The 24023-nt window shown below is 39.9% G+C and overlaps 1 protein-coding gene and 1 long non-coding RNA gene across 2 annotated transcripts in view; both read left to right on the plus strand.

The window, feature by feature from the left end:
• Positions 1-70: 70 nt before the first annotated feature.
• Positions 71-24023, plus strand: part of LOC131397350 (zinc finger protein 836-like) — a 99737-nt gene continuing 75784 nt past the window's right edge. The window contains exons 1-2 of the mRNA XM_058530151.1: positions 71-116; positions 23460-23509. The gene's annotated coding sequence lies outside the window, so the exon portion shown is untranslated. The remainder of the gene's footprint in view (positions 117-23459; positions 23510-24023) is intronic.
• LOC131397352 (uncharacterized) lies at positions 604-11188 on the plus strand. The gene is made up of 3 exons (XR_009216745.1): positions 604-1304; positions 2408-2665; positions 7656-11188. It is a non-coding gene; the product is annotated as an uncharacterized LOC131397352 (long non-coding RNA).

Raw genomic sequence — 24023 nt, forward strand, 5'->3', positions numbered from 1 at the left:
TCTCTGGCCGCCCTTGGACTTTTGCGGAACTGTTTCTCGACTCAACGGTACCAGCTTCTCTGCTCCTGAATTTCCTTAGTGTCCTGTAGACCGAGCTGCTTCCTCGCTATTTTAAGGTAATGTTTCAATTTAAGGTAAAAGATTAGAGTTGTGAGGTCTGCTTCTATTAGAAGCTGAGATGTTTTCCTCTTAAATTGAAAATGGTTGGGGCCGACCACGTGGCATAGTGGTCAAGTGCGCGAGCTTCGCTGCTGACAGCCCGGGTTGGGATCCCCAGCGCTCACGAAGTCACCGATTGTCAGGCCATGGTGTGGCAGCGTCCCATATAAAGTGGAGGAAGATGGGCACAGATGTTAGCCCAGGGCCAGTCTTCCTCAGCAAAAAGAGGAAGATTGGCATGGATGTTAGGGCTGATCTTCCTCACAAAAAAAAAAAGAAAGAAAATGGTTGAATTCAAAGCTCTTTTGGCCAGCAGGTAGTGTTGAGGAATATAATTAAAAATAAAATCATCTCCCAACCCAGAAATCCTCTCCACAAAGGTAGTTGAGAAAGAAAACAGTTGTATTATTGAATAAGCATTAATCTAGAATGTAATGTGCTATCTGCTGAGAGATTGCAAAGACAAAGAAATCTCACCCTGTCATATAAACCAAGCAGATACAACCCTTCGCTTTTTACGTACATGTTCTCAAGATAAAAAATAACTAGTCTTCAAATAAGAAGGCATGACAGCACCATTTGTCACACATAATTCATCCTAGCTTCACTAGGTAATTGGGGTGACCATCGGTGTTAGCTAGTTGGCTTTATCCAGAGGAAGAACAAACTTCTCTTATCTTTATGACAAGAGGGGAATTTTGCAACTTGGAGGAAGACATCTGCTGATTTAGGCACCTACCCTCCCCATAGAAACAGTGAGATGTATGCTATCTCCCTTGATTTACATTTCAAAGAGATGGCTCCCAGGTCCTTGAGGATGCATTCCTGGGTTACAAAATTGGCAAGAGACTTATTTAGCTTTGAAAAAGATACATATACATTTCAAAGAGGCAGAGAAGTAATTTACAAGTTTTCTAAAGGAAATGCTCTAAGAAAAGGGAGGGGAGAAAGTCTCTTCCCTTTCTTTCAACAGAGAGAATTGCCTTTTTTGTCCCCTCTCTTATTTTTGGTTTGTATTTGCCCTTACAGAAACAACATGTGTTCATTCATTCAAGCAATATTTTTTGAACATCTGCTATGTGCTCACAAGAACGGTAGCGTGTACTCTGTCTCAGGAACTGTGCTGGGAACCTCACATAAATTATGTGAGTTAATCCTGTAAATACCCTGGGAGTTGGGTATTATATGTCTGTCTTCCCCAGGAGGATTTAGGTGCCGGGCTTTGCCTTTCTGGGGGTAGAGATTCTCTGTCTCTTCTGTTTCCCTATCATTGATCATTAAAATGATCTTACATGTGATGGTAGCTCAATATATATGGAAGAGAGGAGGCACGAAGGAATGGTGGGACTAGAAAATTCTGAGGGATTTTCTGGTTGTTCATTTGTGTTCATGTATTTTGTTTGTTTTTGACATATGAAGCAACCATTGGGCCCCCAAGAGTTGGAGACATGGTACTTCCAGGAGTTGTCTATGCATAGGTTATAACCAAAAAAGTAAATTCACTTATCAAATTTTAAGTCCTTTGTTCCCCTTTATGTGCATCTGGGTGTCTGGAAATTCTGAGTACCAGTTCCAAACGGGCAGCAGGAGGAGCCACCCTGAACTAAATTCTCCCCTAAACAGTTCTGAGATGGGAGGACCTGAGGGTGGGGGGCAGACGGGAGGGGTGCGAGAGGCAAATTCCTTACCTATGAGGCTATTTTAGAGGGGACCCGGACTGATGATTCTGTTAGGCCCTGGAGACCCCAGCTAAGCAGAGGAGATCGCCTCCTGGGTGCAGATTCTGGAGGCAGCTGAGCTCTGTGCACACAATCATGTAACGCCAGAAGTATGAAGTAGAAATCCAGGAAGTTTTGGGAGGAATAATTTTAGCCAGGACCTATGGGCTAATTATACGTTATATAGCACAGGGTAGTTCTGGGCCCCAGTCCCAGAATTACAGTCCTTGTGCTCTCCTAGGGAAATATGTATTGTAGGACACCCTGAGGGGCTGCCCACTTCCCTGTGTGTGCGTGCCGGAGGGTTTGGGCTGGAAGGAAGAAGCAGAAAGGTGGGGGGAGTAGAGGAGATCAGTTACCCTGGGGGACAGCGCGGGATGGTGGTAGGACTGGTTGGTGCTACAGATTCACATCCAGGTCAAGGCTGAGCTCTGCAGCTTCTTCCTGTGGGCTTGGGGTCAGATTGGGTTCTAGCTGGATGATCAGAGCCCCGAATCGGTAGAGGGACCAATTTGTTGATGCATGTTTAGATCCTGGCTAAGGGGTGCAGATGACATAAGACTTCATAGCAGAAGTGCAGCAACTTGGGCAGAAACGTATAGCAGCACAGTGGGGCTCCAGTAGGAGAAGTCTGGTCCAAGAGGGGTGGAGCCACATGAAGGTCCTGTGGACATGTGCCTGTGTAGGTGCAAAGTGCCATGAAGTGGCGTGGGGACCAAGCTAGGTGCCCAAGGATCGTCGCTTCCAAAATTCCTTGGAGAAGACTTGTCCCAAAGACTTGTGCTCAGGTGAGGTCATGCCCTCTCCCAGTAACCCTAATTTTTTTATATTGCTTCTGTTGTCTAATCGTGACCATAAAATTTATGATGTTGTCTTCAGGTTTTTTTCCGTAATCAGTGGAAAAATGGCAAAGGGAAAAATATTTTTCTTAATATAGCCTCTAGGTTCTTGTTCTATTTAACAGTCCTGGAGACCTCTGACTTTGGTGACTTAGAATGTCTTCCAACAGTTAATGACGTCTCATGTATGACAGTATGAAATAATAGAAAATATATTTATTGGTCTCCGCCCCTGCCTGGTTCCTGGCGTGGATCCTCTAAAAACCCTTGTCATTTCCTAAGTGATAGGAACACTAGGAGCATCTTTTGTTCTAATATTTGGTCTTGAACCTGATTCCTGTCACTGAGCTCCAAAATCCCTTGGAATTTCCTGGGTGATAAGAGTGTCTTTTGTTCTAATGAGGTGAATGTTATTTGGCTCCTGGGTTGGGCCTGGTCACCAGAATGACCAAGCCCTGATTCCAAGCTTGGAACTTTCTACCCTGCCCACCCCCAGTTCTCCAGGTAGAGGAAAGGGGCTGAAAATGGATTTAGTGATCCATCATGCCTATGTGATAAAGCCTCCATAAAAATCTCAAAATTACAGGGTTCAGAGAGCTTCTGGGTTGGTGAACATGTGGAGGTGCTGGGACAGTGGCTTGCCCAGAGAGGATATGGAAGCTCTGAACCCCTTCCCACATAGCTTGCCCCATGCATTCTTCCAAACAGCTGTACCTGAGTTATATCCTTTTATAATAAACTAGTAATCTAGTTAATAAACGGTTTTTCCTGAGTTCTGTGGACCACTCTAGCAAGTTAATCCAATCAGAGGAGGGAGTCATATGAACCTCCAATTTATAGCTGCTCAGTCAGAAGCACTGGTGAGAACCTGGACTTGCGATTTTCGTCTGAAGTGGGGGAGGGAGCGGTCTTGTAGGACTGAGCCCTTAACCTGTGGGATCTGACACTACCTCCAGGTAGATAGTGTCAACATTGAATTGAATTGTAGGACACCCAGGTGCTGTCACAGAGGATTGCTTGGTGGGGGAAACACTACAACACACTTGGTAGTCAGAAGTGTCAGAAGTGTTTGTGAGTAAAAGAGAAACATGGGTGGGAAAGTGTTTTTCCAACTCAGACAGTGACACAACAGAGCCACAGTGAAGACACAGGGCTCTTCAGTGCCATTCAAAGGACAGAAATACTAAGGTTCTTGGGCAAATTTTTTATCATCAGTAAAGTTTCCAATGTTCCATTGTTCAAATATAACATGTATTTATTATTTTTTGAATTTTGCTTGGTGTCGTACTATGTAGTGACAATGTTGAACTGTATTCCAACACTATAATTCTGGGAAATAGCAAAAGTTAAAGAACCTCTCACCCCCACCCACATGTTGCAGGAAACAGCTTACTGCAAAGAACAACCTTTCCCATATGACTTGAGTAAGACTTATGATAGCCCCCTTGTTACCTAGGAACACGGAAAATACAGACCTCCAGATCCCCATCCTTTGTCTCATCAATGATTACTGAATTGTTTGCCCCACTATCAACAGGAACTGCAGGAAATCAGAATAGTATGTCACTTCAAAATATGTCACTTTGGCATATTGATTATTTTGAATTAAAGGCTTAATTCAAACTTAAGAAACAGCCAGTGCAAGAAAGGCACTCTGACCCTCCATTGTCTTCCTGAAAGCAGGAGATCAGTCTCCCATGTGAAAGGTACCGTCCTTGTAACAGGAGGAAGGAAGACATTCTTATCGCCAGAGACAGGGAATTTGGGGCCAAGAAATCTGTACAAAGAAACCTTGTTAAACTAACCCTTATTTTCCTTGTTACTTCTTCATCACTTACTGCCCCTAGCCCGAATCTCTCTGTCTTGTCAGTTCTTCACAGATTTATTGTTTTTTTGTCTAAAAGGTATAAAAACTTCCTGCTCTGGCCACTTCCTCGGGTCTTCATTCTCTTGTGAAGGCTCCCATGTACATGTAAAAATTTAATAAAATTTGTATGCTTTTCTCCTGTTAATCTCTATGTCAGTTTAATTCTTAGGCCCAGCCAGAGACCCAAAGAGGATAAAGGAGAATTTTTCCTCCCTTATGAAATAATGCTTATTAATATGAGTTAATCAAACTTTACTTAAGCTTCTGTCCTTCCGAAACACCCCTGAATTTTAGATCTCTCTGGAGCATTGTAATTCAGAACAAGCCCTAATTCGGAACAACCCTGCCATCATAACAGCCCCTCTCAATGGTAGGCAACTTCAGGGTGAAACATTCCCTGATCAATTATATGTCGTGCCATATGCTCATCTAATCTCCTGTACCTTTTTTTTCTAGCCTTGTTTACCCCTCCTTATAAAAGAAAAGCTCTTTTCTGTCTGGCTTTTGAGACTTTTGCAGATCATGTGGTTGGAGCATTCTCCCTATTGTAACAATCCTTTCAAATAAAACTTCTCCTTAACTAAGTTCAAATCTGTTTTTTATTTGGCAGTGGTAAATATTTTAGTTTTTCATTTGTTCTAGAAAATGTGTATTCTCTATTTTTGTATCACAGGCTTTAAAAGCTATTCATTAGGTCAAACTAGTTCCTTGTGTTTTTCATATTTTTGAATCTTTAATAATTGGCATCTGTTTTTTAATGACATTACAAGGAGACATATGTCAAAATCTTCCTGTGATTTGAGGAAATATCCTTTTTTATTTCTCGTGAATATATCTATTTTGCTCTTACAGTTTTACAAGCAACAAAATCCCTCATAAACAAAATAGATTCATGACTTTCACTTATAATGAACTTTTCCTCTACTGTTCAGAATTTAATGAAAAGTTCCACCATCAGCTCATTTCTTTGCTTAGGATTATGGAAGTCCATGCTGAAACTTCCTTCTTGCCAACACAGTATAGGGAAGGAAAAATAATTTTCTATCTACTCTGAGTTCTTGGCTGAGATGCCTGTAATAAAACACGGATTAACAGGAGAAAAACAGAAGTTATTAAAAAAAAAAAATCTCAGAAGTTTATTAACACCTATACCTCATGTACATGGGAGATACCCAGGGAAAGATGAGTAACTCCCAAGATGGCCTAAGCCAGCTGCTTAAATACCATCTTCAGCTAAAGACAAAAGAAAGATGTGGCAAGGCCACTTATGAGGACTTTACCAAGGACAGCTGGGGTAAACAAGGGTAAAGTTTGTTATGCCTTTGATAACATTCTCATGTGATTTAGAGTTGTGCTTCTCTTCCCCTGCAGAGAGGGAGACACCCTGACAAATGGAGATTTCTTTTAAATGTAATGTAATTCCCCTTGCAAAAGGGTAACTTCTACTCTGTTTTCAGAGCTTCTCCTGTGTCTGCTGTTTCTCGAAATAATCCTTATGCCAAAGGGGCATATTTTGGGATGGCATATTCTGCTGCCCTCTAATGGTTAGTTAGCCATATCACATCACACAGAATAATCTACCTTCTAAAGATCTCAAAATCCATCCCAGACACCGTATATTTTTAAAATGTGCTAATATGTCGTCATGTGTTTACCTTTGGGCCATACCAGGATATTCTGCTCATTTTACCTGAAAATATTTTAAATATGCTAATTTTCTTACCTAAACATCATATTTCAATTGATTACCATTTCTCTATGATGAAATCTTCCACATGTAGGAATGTGAGAGAAACACATATTTCATAGTAGATGTTCACTCACAGATATTGCCATAAAAATTATTGAGGGTGTGGAGAGAGAGGGAGAATCCCCCTCTGCCCTTTCCCTTAAGGTTCTTATGGCTGGCCAAATAATCAACAAGACAGGTTAGCAGGAGAAAATAATACCAAGTTTAATAACATGTATACATGGGAGAAACTCAGAAATGAGCAACTCGTCCCTCTGTCTAAGCTGCTTGCTTAAGTATTGCAGCTAAAGGCGAAGAACGTGTTGGGGGTGGGTAGTGGTCTGGGACTTCAGAGGGCAGGAAGACAATTCTTTTCAGGGTCATCTATAGATAATGTGGTCAGGGAGAGACAGTTTTTTGATAAAAGGGGCTTGGTGCCCCTCCCACTGTAACATCTATTTTACATTATCATTACAGCCATCATGATAGAAGATCTGTTCCAGGAAGGAGCCACCATGTCAAATTCTTTAGGCAGTTAGTGGGGGAGGTCAAATGTCCCAAAGAGAAAACAATGAAGGTAAAGAGATATATTTCAGGGTGGCCAAATCTTGATCTCCCACAAGGGCAAATACGAGGCTGTTAGAAATTTGAAAATCTAATTTTACATTCCTTAGGGGTCAAATAAAAAAAATAGGTATGAATACCCTTAGAAATATTGCAAAATTAATTATTCTTTAGGTGAAAATAAATCGAAATGTCTTCTAAGGACTGTATTTTACAGGCTTTGTTATCCACACCTGACAGAACACTCAGCAATAGAAAACAACTAAAATATATTAGAATTTTTAAATAAAAAATGCTTTCTAATTACCTTTGGAATGATTGTAAAGTGAAATTGAAATTACATTATATTCAGAAATTATTGACAACCATATTGTGATGCCAACAAAGTTTGTCTCAAATGTATTTGAGTATAATTCATCTCAAGTGTGAAACAATATAACAAGTAAAAAAAGAACAGTGCAATTTAATCTATTTTTTTTGAAGTTATTGCTTTTTTAAAGCAATGGTCAGTGACCTAAATTATCACATGCCTTAGCCCTCCAAGCCCTACACCTCAGGTCTTCTCCCTATGAAATTTTCTGGAACTGAGCATAGAGTTGAGCCTCTTACTCAGAGGTGAATGAGAAACATAAATGGAAATGATGTTCTGTTGGGCACACTACATGGATATTGCAGGGTGCGCCCAGACGAAATTTGCATTTCACATTCTAGTTTGCATCGCCTACGCAGACAATTCCAGTCTTGTTTAATTAAATTGCTTAAATTAATTTTAAATGCAGGAAAGTTCCTGGATCCAACCACTGCCCCCCATCGACCCCCCGCCGAGATCCCAGTTCCCAGCCAGACCACTGAATTGTTTCAGCCTCACTAGCAGGACTGGCTTTCCAACTTGCTCGAAAAAATAGCTTGTGACTTGGACGGTTTTCAACTTAAGAAGAAAACATCTTAGTTTCCAACAAGAGTGAGCTACACAACTCTAAGCTTTTACCTTAAAACTGTTTGAAACATTAACTTGAAATAGTTGGGAAGCAACGCTGCCTCTCAGGAAGAGAAACGGGCTCCAACGTTTCCAAAACCCAGAGGCGCTGGGAGCAAAGCCTGGCCCCGCCTGTCCCAGCCCCTCGCGTCCCCGCCTGCTCGTGCTCCCGCCCAAGCCTGCCTCTTTCTACGTCCGGTATCTATGGTTACTGACCCGCCCAGGCTCCGTCTCCAGGCCCCGCCTCTTCTCTCCGCGTGAGTCCAGTTTCCTGCAGACCTGGAAGTGGATAGTGTGGAGGGAAGGTCACTCTGTGGAGACTGAGTTTCATCTTCTATCTGCATTCTGCAGTACCCCTCACCACGCCTGGGGTCTAGGGGTGGCTACAGATCTTAAAATCCTCGCACCCGCCTTCGTGCCTGGGGTCTGGAGGTGGCTACAGATCTTACAATCCGCGCACCGCCTCTCCACGCCAAGTAAATTTAGATGTCACTGTGAGAAGCTGAGGGCGCTTCCCTTTTGGTTTAAAATGTGCGAGATGGGTCCACACCCTTCATGCCCCTCAAGCCTTACCTTTCTCCTCCCCTGGGGGGTGTCACCAACTAGTGCCTGGAGAAATTCAAGGGTGGGTTTGGAAGCAATTAACTTTTTCCAGGTTGTTTCTTTTCCTTTTGTATGTTAAGGAGGTGTAAGGAGCAGCCAGCCTGAAACTGACCAAGTGAGAAACTGAAGGGAGTTGTAACCACCAGCCATCCTGAAACTGACCAAGGCTTGCCACAAGAGCTATGCCCATGACCTTTGCCTTATTTTTAATGCAAAGATCTCTCCAGGAGGAGCCTAGACTTCATTATGTGGAAGCATGTCCTCCCACTGAGCCTGTGCAAGCGAATACCTGACTCTCCCTTTTGAATATTCATTCCCCAACTGAAATAAAAGTTCTTGCTTCACTTTGTTCAGAGATGCCATGACTTTGGAAATGATTCCTTATGGCCTCTTATTTGCTGCAAATACACTTTACTTTGTGAAACAACTTCTAGTGGTGTAGAGTCTCATTTAACTCACCAGGAGGCGGGCTCACTTGGTTCAGTAACAGAGGCAGCTCCAGCCACCATGCTCCAGGAGAGGCTGCGTGTTGTCCCAGGTCCTGGGATTCTGGACCCCACCTGTCTGCTGAGACCCAGCCACTTCCACTCACCTTGCATCATCCTCCGCCAGGTCTGTCCACTCCCCAGGCACCCCCCTCATTAGTCACAGCTTCTCCTCACCTTGCACTAGGGGAGGTGACTAAAAAGGACCTGTCTTGAGACACCCAGTGTTTTACCGTTCCAAATTCCATTCCACTGGATAATATGCTCTCGAGGGAAGCAGGCATCTTATCCTTAGCTCAGGTTCCCTGGAACACAGATGCTGAGACTGAGATTTGCATGCGTGGGTTTAATTGGGAAACTCCTGATCACATCTGAGGAGGAATGAAGGAAGTGGAATTAGGCAGACAGAAATGTTATCCTGCAATGTAGTTAGAACAAAGGCCTGAGCTGAGCCCACAAGGAGCTCTGGCTGCAGGAGGATGGGTGCCTTGGTGCTGAGGGGGTGGATCTAGGAGGTGCCCGTTTTGTGCCAATCTCAGCCTATCGATAACCAATATAATTGTTGAATATTACAGTAACAGGTTAAACTAGGTTTAGACTAAGATAAAAGATTACTGACATCTTTACCAAGTACACATTGGAACAATCTAAAATTATTTATTCGATACTAAAGAATGTTTCCAATATATATGACATAGAGCAGAGAGCCTGTGGGTTGTGGTTGGACCTGCCCTTGTGGTTTTTATTATGATTGCAAGACACCCTTCAGCAATGACCATCAGGAAACCGAAAAAATAAAAGTTTATCACTTACTAGACCTGGAAATTACACAGCACACCTGGGGCCACACAGGGAGGTCACAGGAAGAGAGAGAGAAGGAGTGCACTTGCCTGGGGTTCTGCTTTTATTGGAGTCTAGGGTGGAGTTTAGGGTTTCATGGGCTCACTCTTTATTGGTGAATTTAAAACAATGGGAATTTAAAACATTGGAAGAGAAAAAAAAAAAAGTAGCCCAAATGGTCAGTTATTGAAATCAACCAAGATCTCTAACACAAAGGTGCCTCGGTGCAGTGAGACAGCTTGGTTCTTTATCTAGTCCTGTGGCTGGCAATATATTTATTTGAGATAGCCCTCTTTGAAATGGATGCCTCGGCAATCAAAGTTTAAGTCAGGCACTTGCATTACAAAAAAGAGAAAACTCAATTATCAGGGCTTACACTACAGTGCCCCAGACCATCCACTCCACACAATGACTTCCCTGGGAGCCTGCTAGGGTCATTGTCCAACCCGGAGAGGATTTGTAGGGAGTCTCAGAGAACATTTTGGGGGATAACTTTGGAATTTGGGGTTATTCTGGATTGCAAGTCAAGAAGGTTTCACATGCATTTTGGAAGACCCAAACGAGCATTTGGAGTGTTTTTGGAAGATAGGATCTCAGTGGGGCATGTGCTTCCTTGTAGACATCTGTTGAGAGTGAGGAGAGTGTTCTGAGTGAGAGACTCTTAGTTGTGCCCTCTTCTGCTCCTGATCAGCTCCCCCCTCACTCATGATAAAGACTATTCCAAGGACAATCAGGATCCTTGCACACATCAGTCCCCCAAAATTGCAGCCACGCCAGAGGGTGTACTACTATCCCTCTGTGTGTTGCTGACCTGTAAATTGTGCACCAGTTGCCAGCCCCATGCACAATCTTAGTATGGTATGGCATCCTTCCCCTAGTGCATCATCAATTTTCACATCTTAGGAATTATTTTGGTCAACATACACAGATGGTGGGATTGTCTGTCTTAAACACACACACACACACACACCCCAACGCTTTTTATTCACTCTTTTCTTCTATTGTTAAAGCAAAAAATTCTCTATTAACTACATTTCCCCCTCTAGTAAGTACCCCTTTCCTGTGCTCCCTTTCAGAGCACAGTACAGTAAAAGCTTGTTTATACGCTCTTCAAATCTTACCACCAGTTCTCACTTGAAACCCATCTAGTCAAACTTCCACATCCACATTCCACTGATACTTTCTTGTTCAGAGCCACCAATGACCTCCCCATTTCTAAATCCAGTATTTAATTTCCTGTCCTCATCTTACTTTTCCTGTCAGCAGCATGTGACACAGGTGATCCTCCCTCTTCCTTGAAACACTTTTATTCTTGGCTTTGAGGACACCCCACTAACCTTTATAAACCTGTTTTGTTTCTTTCTCACTTCCCTGATCACCTCTCAGTTTCCTCTGCTGGTGTCTGCTGAACTCCCTGGTCTCTGAATGTGGGAGCATTCCACGGCTTCATCCTCGAACCTCTTTTCTTCTCTGTCTACACCCACTGCCTTTCCTCTTCCTCTCATCTCACAGTTTTAAATGCCACTGCATCTTTCACAATTTCACTTCTGCCATGAACTCTAAATCCCATGTCCAGCTGTCTCAACATCTCTTCTGGGACATCTAACAGGCATCTCCACCTTAATTTGTCCAAAACTGACTTCTTGTCCTCCCCCAATTGCATTCCCCCTGCAGTCTTCCACATCTCAGTTAGGGGCTACTCTTTACTTCCTGGGGCTTAGGTAAGCATCCCAGCATAATTTAAAATATATATTACATTATTTGTAAATGTTTTAATTTATAAGATAAAGAAAAAATTACATGTTCACTTAAAATGAGTGAGAGAATATATGGTTTCTAAAATTCTTTTGAGATATGGAAGAAAAATATTTGAAGACCAAGGCCCTTCCTGATCAGCTTCCCCCAGTGCCTCTCTGCCGTCCTCTCCTGCTTGTCTCCTCCTCCTCGTCATCCTGCTCTGGCCACACAAGTCTCCTTTTCCTGGGGCCAAGGCTGCTACTGCCTCAGGGCCCTCACAGAGGCTGTCCCTCTGCCTAGAACTGTCTGCCCCTCAGATGCAGGTGGCAAACACCCTTCCTCTCCCAGGTTCTTGTTCTGATACCACCTTCTCTGACCCCCCGCCCATTTAACATGCCAGCCACACCCTCACCCCCACCTCTGCTCCATATTGCCTGCTTTGCATGTTTCATTCTGCTCCTTCCCTTTCCGCTGTCTGGATCCTGATGACAACAAGACCCCCATAGGGAGAAAAGAGCCACAAAGTGGGAGGTGTGTTGGGCTTGCCCTCTGAGTGGTGCTCATCCTGGCTACACATTAGATTGCTGATGCACATTGCAAATACATCTCTTGTACCAACTCCCAGAGATTCCTCTTCAAATAATCGGGATGGAGCCCAGCCTCAATAATGTTTAAAGTGCCCCAGGTGATTGTAGTCTGTATCCAGTATTGAGCAGCAAGGCTCTGGGTCCTCCATTTCTGAGGATGAGATCAGCCCTTGATCTATGGAGAGGTGAGGAGGGCTCTGCTCTGCATGGAGTTTGATCAGGGTTGGGTCTGACCTTAAGGGGAGGATGGGTCCAGCTTAGATCCTCACTGCTACAGTATATGTGAGGGCTTCACCAGGAGGGGAGTGAGTTCTGAAGAAAGAGGTCAAAAAACTCACTTTTTGGTCTCTGTGTAGGTATTTACTGTCCCTGACTTCCTCCTGAGGCAGTGGTCAGCAGGGACCTTCTTTTCCACATGATGAGGTCTTCCCTGTGTGTGTGGTTTTGGCACAGGAAGGGGGTATGCTGATTCTAAGCATTAAACAGCATATTTTCCACATTCAAGATTGACTTCTGAGAAAGACTCATGTTGCCCAAGAAAGAGGTCTGGACAAAGAGGAAGAAGAAAGAACAGGAGTTAGTAATGAATCTTTCTCAGGTAGTCATATTCTCAGTTGATTGTTCTGTCTCTCCCTCCTAAATGCCCTTCTTTGGACTTGCTAATCTCTGACTCTGAAGTATCCTGCCTGACACCTGTTTCCCCACACTCACTAAGGGTGAGTCTCTCTCCTTCAGTCTCTCTCATCTCCACTTAGATTCCATCTCACCATGACCCAGTGACAAGGCATTTGTGAGGAGGCTCCAGTGTGTCATGGAGAGATAATTCCTTATTTCAGTAAATTTAAGTTTGTATATATTTTTGTGCATGAATGCATGGATGGCAAGCTCATGGTTTTTATAAAAGACACATCATTATTTCCTAAGTTATTTATTACTTAATAGTTGAAATTATGTCTTAAATATTTTCCATGGCCTCAAATTTTTTCTACACTGTCACATTAATGAACTAAATAGTAGTAAGAAGAGTAACGTTTACATGCATGCACATATGTGTGTGTGCGTATATAATGACCTTTTATGCAGTTCCCTGTTGTTAGCCTTGAACTTGTTTCAAATTTTCTCAGGGAACCCTCTGTTAATGTACTTTTGATGCTGTATCTGTTATATATGTTTAATTCTTTAGATTCAATTCTAAAGCCTGAACACCTGGGTTCAGGAGCTTGCTCTGCCATTTCTTATCGTTTGAACTGAGACAAGTTTCATAGAATGTCGGTGACACAGCAGTCTTCTCAGTAAGGTGGGAACAGATCTGTCTTTAATGAGTGATGTCATTGTTATAGGAGTTAGTGCATATAAAGCATTTAGAGTAATGCCTAGCGCATTGGATGTGTTCAAAAGCTTTTAGTTATTACTGTTGTTATCATCACAATTTTTAGATTCTGACCTTTCTTTAAAGTCCCTGTGGACCTTGTCATCTCTGAAGACACAACTCATGCTCTAGTTCATCTAGATATTGAACATCACTCAGTGTGAAGAACATAATAACTAACACTGCTTATAGATAACCCTCTATGGGTTATTTTTATATTTCTTTTATTTCCACAAAAATGAGAAATCCACACTGATTTAGAAGCTATCATAACCTCTTATGGAAAAGTACAATACACCAAAATTAGGGACACATAACTTGTTCAAAAACACCTTACGTGGATCTGTTAAAACGCTCACTTCAACCAAAGTGATCCTTATTTCTCTCTCCTCTTCTCATTTTGAGTGAAGATAAGAACTCTCCCCATGACTCCTTTGGTGAAATGTGCTTTCCTTTCAGGGATGGTTGACCTTCAAGGATGTGGCAATAGAATTCTCTAGGGAGGAGTGGGAATGCCTGGACCCTGCTCAGAGGGCCTTGTACAGGCACGTGATGCTTTTGGACAACTACAGGAACCTGCTCTCCCTGGGTGAGGATGATTTCCCTCCGGAAGTCAGGATCTTCCCCTGAGTATCTTTGCATTTTCCGTTGTTTGCCTCCTGGGAGCCCCTACATTGCTTCACTGAGATCAAAGCCCTGTTGACTCAGAAAGGAAAAGCTTCATGATGTGGCATCAGGAGTTTAACCTTTCCCTTTCTTCAAGTGATCTGCCACTTCATGATACATCAAGGGTTGTCCCAGAGCTTAAGTATGTGTATAACCTATGACAAACTTAAAATATCCAATTCCCTCTTTTCTGCTCCTGTGCTATTTATTCAGTAGTTCTTGGAAGAGAGCTAGATATCTGCATATTATACTGTTCCTTATGCATTCAGAGGAGGCAATCAGCAGATGAATTTTTGAAATTGCTTTTCAGCTTTATTGAGGTATAATTGACAAATAAAGCTGTAATATAAAGTACAACATGATGATTTGATATACATTGTGAAAGGATTCCCATAATCAAGTTAATTGACACATACATTACTTCACATATTTACTTTTTTTTTTTTCTTTTTGGTGAGAACACTTTTCTACTCTCTTAGCAATTTCAATTATATAATATTATCAACTATAGTCACCATGTTATACATTAGATCCTCAGACCTTATTCATCTTATAGCTGAAAGTTTGTACTCTTTTACCAACCTCTCTCCATTTCCCCCACCCCTCACCCCCGGCAGCAACCATTCTACTCTCTGTTTCCAAACTTGATTTCTTCCCTTGTCACTGCACTCCCTCTCTTTCAAATCTCTTCCATTTTTGCCCCACACCCATTTTGCCCCACACTCATACTATAATTTCTATAGTTAAGAATGAGACAGTATGATGGTACTTGCTCAGTCAGTTCCTCTTTTCTTCCAAGGGCAGAATTTTAACTGCCCTAGTACATTTATCTTCCCACAGATTGGCAAGTACAAAAACTTCTCTCACATGCTCATTACTTCCTGCCCTCTGCTCTTGACCTTCCTGTCTCCTGGCCATCATTCACATGGTACCTTGATCTGTATGGACCACACTGTTACTTCCTAGCATATTAATTTTGTACTCTTGAACCCCCTAATTTCCACAGGACCCCCTCACCCATCATACTACTCTCATTGTGTAAGGAAAGACCCCTACTCATCCATCATATAACTTTTTGAGGACACTACCTAAATCAATATGTACAGGGGGCAATGACTCAGATACCGTTATCCATGAGGGATGGCTGAGTAACACCATAGCAACACAACTCAGTTACGGTGTCTCTGTCAAAGTATTTATTTTTAAGCTCCTGCTATTGACTGTGACTTGTCATTTATACTACCTGGATGGGCAGTCATGCTTAAGAACACGTTGTCTGAACATGTAGGCCCAAGGTCAAATCCTATTTCTCTAACTTACTTTCTCTGTAAAATGGGGTTAAATATACAAACCCTGTGTGCCTACTGTCCTTATTTGAAATATAGTGATAACTTACCTCAAGGGTTTTAAACAAGTTAGTGCTGTTAGAAAGCTTAGAATATTCCATGTTTTATGGTAAAGTCTCAAAAATACGTTTAGTAAGATATAGCAACCCTCTGTCATGTTTTTAATCACATGGTCCTTTGCCTGTGTCTTAGTTTGGCCTGCCATAACAAATACTATAAACCAGGTGGCTTAAACAATGGAAACTTATTTGTCACAGCTCTGGAAGCTGGCAAGTCCAAGATCTTAGTGCTACCCAATTCGATTCTGATTAGGGTCCTCTTCCTGGTTTACACTAATGTCTTCTTGCTGTGTCCTCACATGACGGAAAGAATGAAAAGAAGCAAGCTCTCATATCTATTCTTCTAAGGGCCCTAATCCCGTTCATGACACTCTACCCTCATGACCTAATTATCCCAAAGATCCCAGCTCCAGTACCATTACATTGGGGTTTAGAACATCAACATATGACTTTTGGTGGACGCAAACTTGCAGACCATGCAACCTGCATTATGTTTGGTATGTTTTTATTTTATAGTTTTGTCCAAATAATATTTTATCTGACCTTAGTTAATAAGATTTCCATGCACAAATGCTTTATTACCTATATTTTGTGACCAGTGAACTGGAAAATTAAAGAGCACTGCACACAGAGGGAATTGCCTATTGCTTGGCTGTTACATAACTGCAGTCATAAAATCATAATTGTGATTCCTGATTTCTTTACCCAATTCTTATTCTTTATAATATATAAAGTATATACCTGACCTGATACTTCAAAAGTCAGTGGTCTTAACACAAATTCCAGTTCTCATATTGTGTGCTAGTTCTGGAATAGAAGCCCTTGCTTTTTTCTTAAGAGGGATTTGTTGAGAATTCTACAAATTATAATTTTGTATCATCTTGGTTACTTATTATTTATGTGCTGGTTTTAGCATGAGTTACTAGAGTGTTTTGTTAATTTTCATTATGATTTACAATGATGTTTTTTCAGTGTGTATTATACAACATAACTGACTTATACCACTTGTTAATGTTGCAAAATGGTCATTCTGAGTGAATATAGTTTTATATCCAGTATTCAGAAAAATATTTTATTTTTATAACATTGTTTGATTAAATTCTTCCTTATTTCTCCAGTGCTATTATGGTTTTCCAATTCTAAATTGCCATTTATTTAGATTACTCATTAGATAAATTTTTGTGGATTATTTACCATTGGGGTATTTCATGCTGTGCTTTAGCAATTACTAGTGCACAATAAATATGCTGTAAATATGTATAATATTTTTATCTCTTCACATATGAAACAGCCATATGTTTTCTGTGAAGTAGCATGTGATTTGGGGTCATGGTGGGAAAATACCCCTTCTTTCAAGGCTAACATAAGTTTACATCCTGTGAGTTTTTTGGCCATTGATTGTTTAAAGTAGGCTTTCCTAAATTAATTTGAATTTCATGTAATCACCCTTTTTTATTGAAGAATCCTTTTCTGTTTGTGTTCCTAATAATTAAAGATCATGGTTGCAACAATTCATAACTGTTCAAAATATGCAGTACTTTTGGTGCAATATTACATCCTTCAATATGAAATGTTTACCAACTGTAATTGGTAGGTAACATATGGTTCTTTATATCTTGTACATATCTCTCCTAAATGTGTGATCAAGGAATTACTAGCAAAAGAGAACAGTAATACAGGGGGAGTATTGCAAACAGTGATACTAGAAAGACGTGAAAGCTGTGACACCAAATGTTATGGCTTCAGGGAAAGCCAGAAAAATATGCATGACTGTCAGTGGAGAAATGATGACAGAAGTTACAAAGGAATGCCTGTGACCCATAAGAAAAACCTCACTGGTAGAAAAGATCAATGTGGTAGAATAGATGCAGGAAAATAGGCTTGAATTAAACTTTCAGTCCCATTTGGCTGAAGTGCAAATATTTCAAACTGAAGGGAAAATTTATGGATGTAATCAAGTTGAGAAGTTTATCAACAATGATTCCTCAGTTTCACGACTTCAAAGAATTCCTCCCAGTGTCCAAACCAACATTTCTACTGAATATGGGAATGATTTCATGCATTCTTCTTTACTCACAGAAGACCTAAAAGCACACATTAGGGGAAAACTATAAATATGGTGAGTGTGACAAAACAGTTAATCACAGCTCACACCTCCCCATACAGCAGATAATCCATACAGAAGATAAACCATATAAATGTGATGTACATGGCAAGGTCTTTAGTTGCAATTCATACCTTGTACATCATCGCAGAATTCATACTGGAGAGAAACCTTACCAATGTAATGAGTGTGGCAAAGCCTTAAGTGAGTGTTCAAGCCTTACTAACCATCAAGTAATTCATACTGGAGAGAAACCTTACAAATGTAATAAATGTTGCAAGGTCTTCAGTCAAATTTCAGGCCTTGCAAGTCATAGAAGAATGTATACTGGAAAGAAACCTCACAAATGTAATGAGTGTGGCAAAGCATTTAACCAGAGCTCACATCTCACTAGACATCAGATAATTCATACAGGAGAGAAACATTACAAATGTTTCTCTCAGTTATGATTCACACCTTGCACGTCATAGGAGAATTCATATGGGAAAGAAACCGTACCGATGTAATGAATGTGGCAAGGTCTTCAGTCAGAGTTCAAGCCTACCTAGTCATTGAAGAATTCATACTGGAGAGAACCATACACATGTAATCAGTGTAGCAAATCCTTTATTCAACGCTTAAATCTCACTAGATAATCCATACTGGAGAAAGACCTTACAAATGTAATGAATATGGCAAGGTTTTCACTCAAAATTCAAGCCTTGTAAGTCATCAGAGAATTCATACTGGGGAGTAACCTTACAAATGTAATAAGTGTGACAATGTTTATTATAAGTTCAAGCATGAATTGACATGAGAGAGTCCATACTAAAAAGAAATCTTATAAAAGTATGTCGCAGAGAATTTATACAGGCTTCACAACTCACTAGACATCAGAATATACGTCTTTGATGAAACCATGTGAATGTAATGTGCATACTAAGGCTTTTACCCATAGATCAAAACTGTGGAACATCACAGAACTCATACTGGAGAGCAGCTTTAGAAATGTAATGAATGTGGTAAGGCTTTTTGTCAAACATTTATGCCTTTGATGTCATGAGAATATTTATACTAGAGAGATACCAAACAAATTTACTGAATGTGGAAAAGCTTTTAAGCAACAGTGTGTCCTCAGGATTCACCAAAGAATTCATAATAGAAGGAAATCTTACAAACATAATGAATATTTTAAATTTATTCATGACTTTTCACAACAGACTCCACACCAGAGAATTCATATGAAGAATAACTAAGTCTCAAGTTCTCCAACTGTAACCTGAGATATTACATCCTGCAGAATAATTAAAAGTCAAAATATGTTGAAACTCATAGATAGATATCAAAGATATATCCTAGAAATATTATTCTATGGTTTCTTTTCTAAATCTCTTATAGTTTCAAGTTTTATGGTTTTACATTTCACATTTAAAGCTATGATCAATTTTGAGCTAAAATTTGTACAGGTGTGAAGATTTGGTGGAGATTTTTTTTTTTTGGAGTATGGAAAATAAATTGGTCCAGCATCACTTTTAAAAAATTTCTTTCTTCATTCAATTTCCTTGGTACCTTTGTCAATACTCAGTTGGAAGTACTTGTATGGGGCCATTTCTAGATTCTCTATTCTGTTCCATTCATCTATGTATCTCTCACTCCACAAACACCATATAGTTTTGATTACTTTTTACTATATGAGAAGTTTTGAAATGAATGAGAGTGATTCCAACCACTTTATTCTTTTTTTGCCCAGATGTTTTAGCTATTCTAGTTCCTTTGCCTTTCCATGTAAATTTTAGAAAAATCTTGTTTGTGTCAAAATATCTTGATAGGAAATGCATTAAACCTATTAAGTCACAATCATTTGACATCATTTCTATATTATGTCTTCCAATAAATGGCTGTAGTATGTCTCTAATTATTTGTGTGATCTTTGGTTTCTTTCATCAGCATTTTATAGATTTCAGCATCAAAATCCTGTCAATGTTTTGTTAGATTAACATATTTCTACTTTTTTGAGCAATTGTACATGTTGTATTTTTAATTTTGGTTTCCATGTGTTAATTCTACTATATAGAAATATGATGGATTTTTTTTAAAATTGATCTCGTATCCTTAGAATTTACTCATCTCACTTATTCTAGAGATTTTTGTCGATTCCTTGGCTTTTCTATATACACCATTTCATTAGTTTCCTAATGTGGCTGTAAGAAATTACCACAAACTAAGTGGATTAAAACAATAAAATTTATTCTCTTAGAGTTTTCAAGGTCAGACATCTAAAATGGGTCCACACCACTGTTAACCTTTTTTATACTCCAAGGAGGAATTTGTTTCCTTGTGCTTCCCAAGTGCTGGAGACTGCTTATATGCTTTGCTTCAGGACCCACTTCCTCCATCTTCACAGGCAGCAAGGTAGCATCTTAATATCTCTTTATCTCCATCCTGCTTCCATCACTGCAACAACTTTTGTGTGACTCTAACTCCACCTGCATCCTTACTCATACCCTTCTGATTATATCACATTTATCAAATAATCCAGGATACTCCCCTATCTTAAGATCCTTGACTAGATAACACTTGCAAACTACCTTTTGACATATAAGATATCACTCGAAGGTTATAGGGATAAGGATGTGCGTATCCTTTGGGGGGGCGTTATTCAGCCTACCATAGCCACAATACCTTCTGTTAATGGGTACACTATTATATCTGCCTTTCTGGTATCTATGACTTTTTTTTTTCTTCCCTTATCTCATTGGCTATTCTAATAGTATGTCAACTAGCAGTGGTAAGAATAGACATCCTTGCCTTATCCTCAATCTCTGTGGGGGAAGCATTCAATCTTTCAATATTAAGAGTGATGTCTGCTCTAAGGTAAGATGGTATAGGTGTTCTTTATTGAGTTGAGGTAGTGTCCCTCTATTCTTAGTTTTATGAAAGTTTATATCATAATTGGGTGTTGAATATTGTAAAATGGTTTTTCTGCATCAATTGATATGATCCTGTGATTTTTCTGTAACAATCCGCTACTATTGTGATTTACATTGGTTGGGTTTTGAATATTGAAACAGCCTTCCAGCCTTCAAATAAACCCCATTTGGTCACGTTATACAATTCTTTCTATATATTGTGGATTTCTATTACTAATACTCTGTTAAGAATTTTTGCATCTTTTATTATGTGAGATTTAGTTGGTAGTTATCTTTTTTTCCTTCTATTGCCTTTGTCTCTTTTTGTTACCATGGTAAGACTGGTTACATAAATTGTCCTTTGATTTTCTACATACACCATTTCATTAAATTTCCTATTACTGCTGTAACAAATTACCACAAACTGAGTGGCTTATACCAACACAACTTTATTCTCTTACAGTTCTGGAGGACAGAGTGTAAAATGGATCCATAGCACTGTGCTCCTTCTGGATACTCCAGGTCAGAATTTATTTCCTTGCTTTTCCTGGATTCTAGAGAGCACTTACGCCCTTTGCCTCATGGTCCCCTTCTTCCATCAAAAGGCCAGCAAAGTAGCATCTTAAAATCTCTTTATCTCTGTCCCTCTGCTTTCATCACATCACCAGCTTGCACATGACTCTAACTCTACCTACAGCCTTCTTATTTATAAGAAACCTTGGGACTATATCACATTTACCAGATCATACTAGATAATCTCCCATCTCACAATCATAACGAGATCACATTTGCAAACTCCTTTTTGACATTTCAGGTAACACTCACGAAGGTAGGAGGACATGGATAGCCTTCATGGGGATCATTATTCAGCCTACCACAGCCATAATGTCTTCTGCAAATGGGTACACTATTATATCTTCCTATCCTTTATCATTTTTATTTACTCTTCTTCATTTATTTCACTGGCTAGAACTTCTAATACAATGCCAAATAGCAGTGATGAGAGTGGACATCCTTGCCTTGTTCCCAATCTCTAGGGAAAACCAATCTTTCACCAGTATGATTTTGCTACAAGTTTTTGTAGGTATTCTTTATTGAGTTGAGGAAGTTTCCCTCTATTCCTAGTATTCTGAAAGTTTATACCATAAATGGGTGTTGAATTTTGTCAAATCCTTTTTCTCCATGATTGATAGAATCCTGTGGTTTTTCTTCTTCAGCCTGTTAACATTGTGGATTAGATTGATTGGTTTTTGAATATTGAAACAGCCTTCCATCCCTCAAATAAACCCCATTTGGTCATGGTGTACAATTCTTTCTCTGTATTGTTGATTTCTATTGCTAATATTTTGTTAAGAATTTTTGCATCTTCATGTGGGATTTAGTTGGTAATTATGTTTTTTTTTTCTAATGCCTTTGTCTAGTTTTAGTATCGTGGCAATACTGGCCTCATAAATTGAGTTGGGAAGTATTCCCTCCTCTTCTATTTTCTGAAAGAAATTATGTAGAATTGCTGTTAATTCTTCCTTATATCTTGAATAGAATTGTCTAGTGTCACTGTTGTGACTTTGTGTGTGTGTGTGTGAGGAAGATTAGCCCTGAGCTAACGTCTGATGCCAATCCTCCTCTTTTTGTTGAGGAAGATTGGCCCTGGGCTAACATTCGTGCCCACCTTCTGCTACTTTATATGGAACGCCGCCACAGCATGGCTTGACAAGCAGTGCATTGGTCCACACCTAGGGTCTGTACCTGCAAACCCCAAGCTGCTGAAGTGGAGCACACAAACTTAACTGCTATGCCGTGGGGCTGGCCCCTGTTGTGACTTTGTTAAATTACCATTTGTTAAGTAGAGCCCCCACATGACAGACGGTGAGCCCCAGTTCAACAAAAGACTGCAAGGGAAGGTGAAGTAGAGATGTTAATTACTCACAGGTCCTAGAGGAGCTACAGGGCACAATGTAGGGCAGTCAAGGGGGGGTACAGGCAGAGAGCTTGGGGCAGGACCTAGGTCACATGCCTTTCTTAGAGTCCAAGGATGGAGTGCTTTGGGGTTCCTGGTCTAAGGCTGGATTTGACAATTCAAACCCAAAACAGCAAAGTTTTGGTAAGATTGGAGGGGGTGAGGGGGATCTTATCTAAAGGGCACATGGGAAGAAGGACCTGGGAGGCAGGCAAGAACACATCACAGGGGTGGGTGGAGGACTCATATCAAGAACTTAAACTTGTGACTCTGTAGGCTGTTTTCTAGGGCATGTGCTCAAGGGAGAGGCTAGTGTCAGTTCAAGGTCCCTGCTGGCCACTTGGTCACCCTCCACAGTCATTATCTGTGCCTGAAGATTCTGGATTTTGGGGGGGGGGGGAATTTAAAATTACAAATTCACTTTTAATTCAAAGTATTCCTTCAAGTTATCTATTTCACATTGATGCTAAATGGTATGTTGTATGTTTAGAGGAATTGATCCATTTCATCTAAGTTGTCAAGTACTATATGTGTGTAGTGTTTTTGTAATAGTCCCTTATTATCCTTTTGATTTCTGTAGGTTCTTTAGTAATATTCCCTGTTTCATTTGATATTAGTAATTTGTGTTTTATTTTCCTTGGTGGTTTTGCTAGACGGTTGTCAATTTAATTGATCTTTTCAATGAATCAACACTTTGTTTCATTTATTTTCTCTATTTTTCTGTTTTCAATAGTATTTATTTTTTCTCTTGCCTTTATTATTTCCTTCCTTCTGCTTGGTTTGTGTTTATTTATTTATTTATTTATTTATTTATTTATTTTATGATTTCTTAAATGCAACTTAGATTATTCTTGGATACTTTCTCCCTTTTCTAGTGTTAACATTGAGTGCTATAAATTTTTCTCTCAGTACTGCTTTAGTTAGACCTCATAAATGGTGACATGTTGTGTTTTCATTTTCTTTCAGCCAGCGTATTTCCTTTGAGTCTTCCTCTTTAACCCATGGATTATTTAAAGGTATGTTGTTTAGTTTCCAAGTGTTTGGAGATTTTCCTTTTTGATTTTGATTTGTAGTTGGATTTCTAGTTGGATTCCATTGTAGGCAGAGAACATATTCTGTATGATTTCCATTTTTCTAAATTTGTTGAGGTGTGATCTATCTTGGCATATGTTTTTGAAACAAATGTGTAATCTACTGTTTTTGAGTAGTGTTCTAAAAATGTGGATTAGATCCTGTGATTGGATGGTGTTGTTGAATTCATCCATGTCCTGATGATTTTATATATTGCTCTATCACTTACTGAAAGAGATGTATTGAAGTCTCAAACTGTAATTGTGGATTTTTTTATTTCTCCTTTGTATCCTTTCAGTTGTTGCTTGGCATATTTTGCCACTCTGTTCTTTAGTGCATATACACTTAGGATTGCTAAGTCATCTTGGTAGATTGGCCTTTTATCATTATGTAATTATCCTCTTTTTCCTTGGTAATTTTATATTCTCTGAAATCTACTTTATCTGATGTTAATATAGA

This window comes from Diceros bicornis, chromosome 34 (assembly GCF_020826845.1).
Source record: "Diceros bicornis minor isolate mBicDic1 chromosome 34, mDicBic1.mat.cur, whole genome shotgun sequence".
Lineage (NCBI taxonomy): Eukaryota > Metazoa > Chordata > Mammalia > Perissodactyla > Rhinocerotidae > Diceros > Diceros bicornis.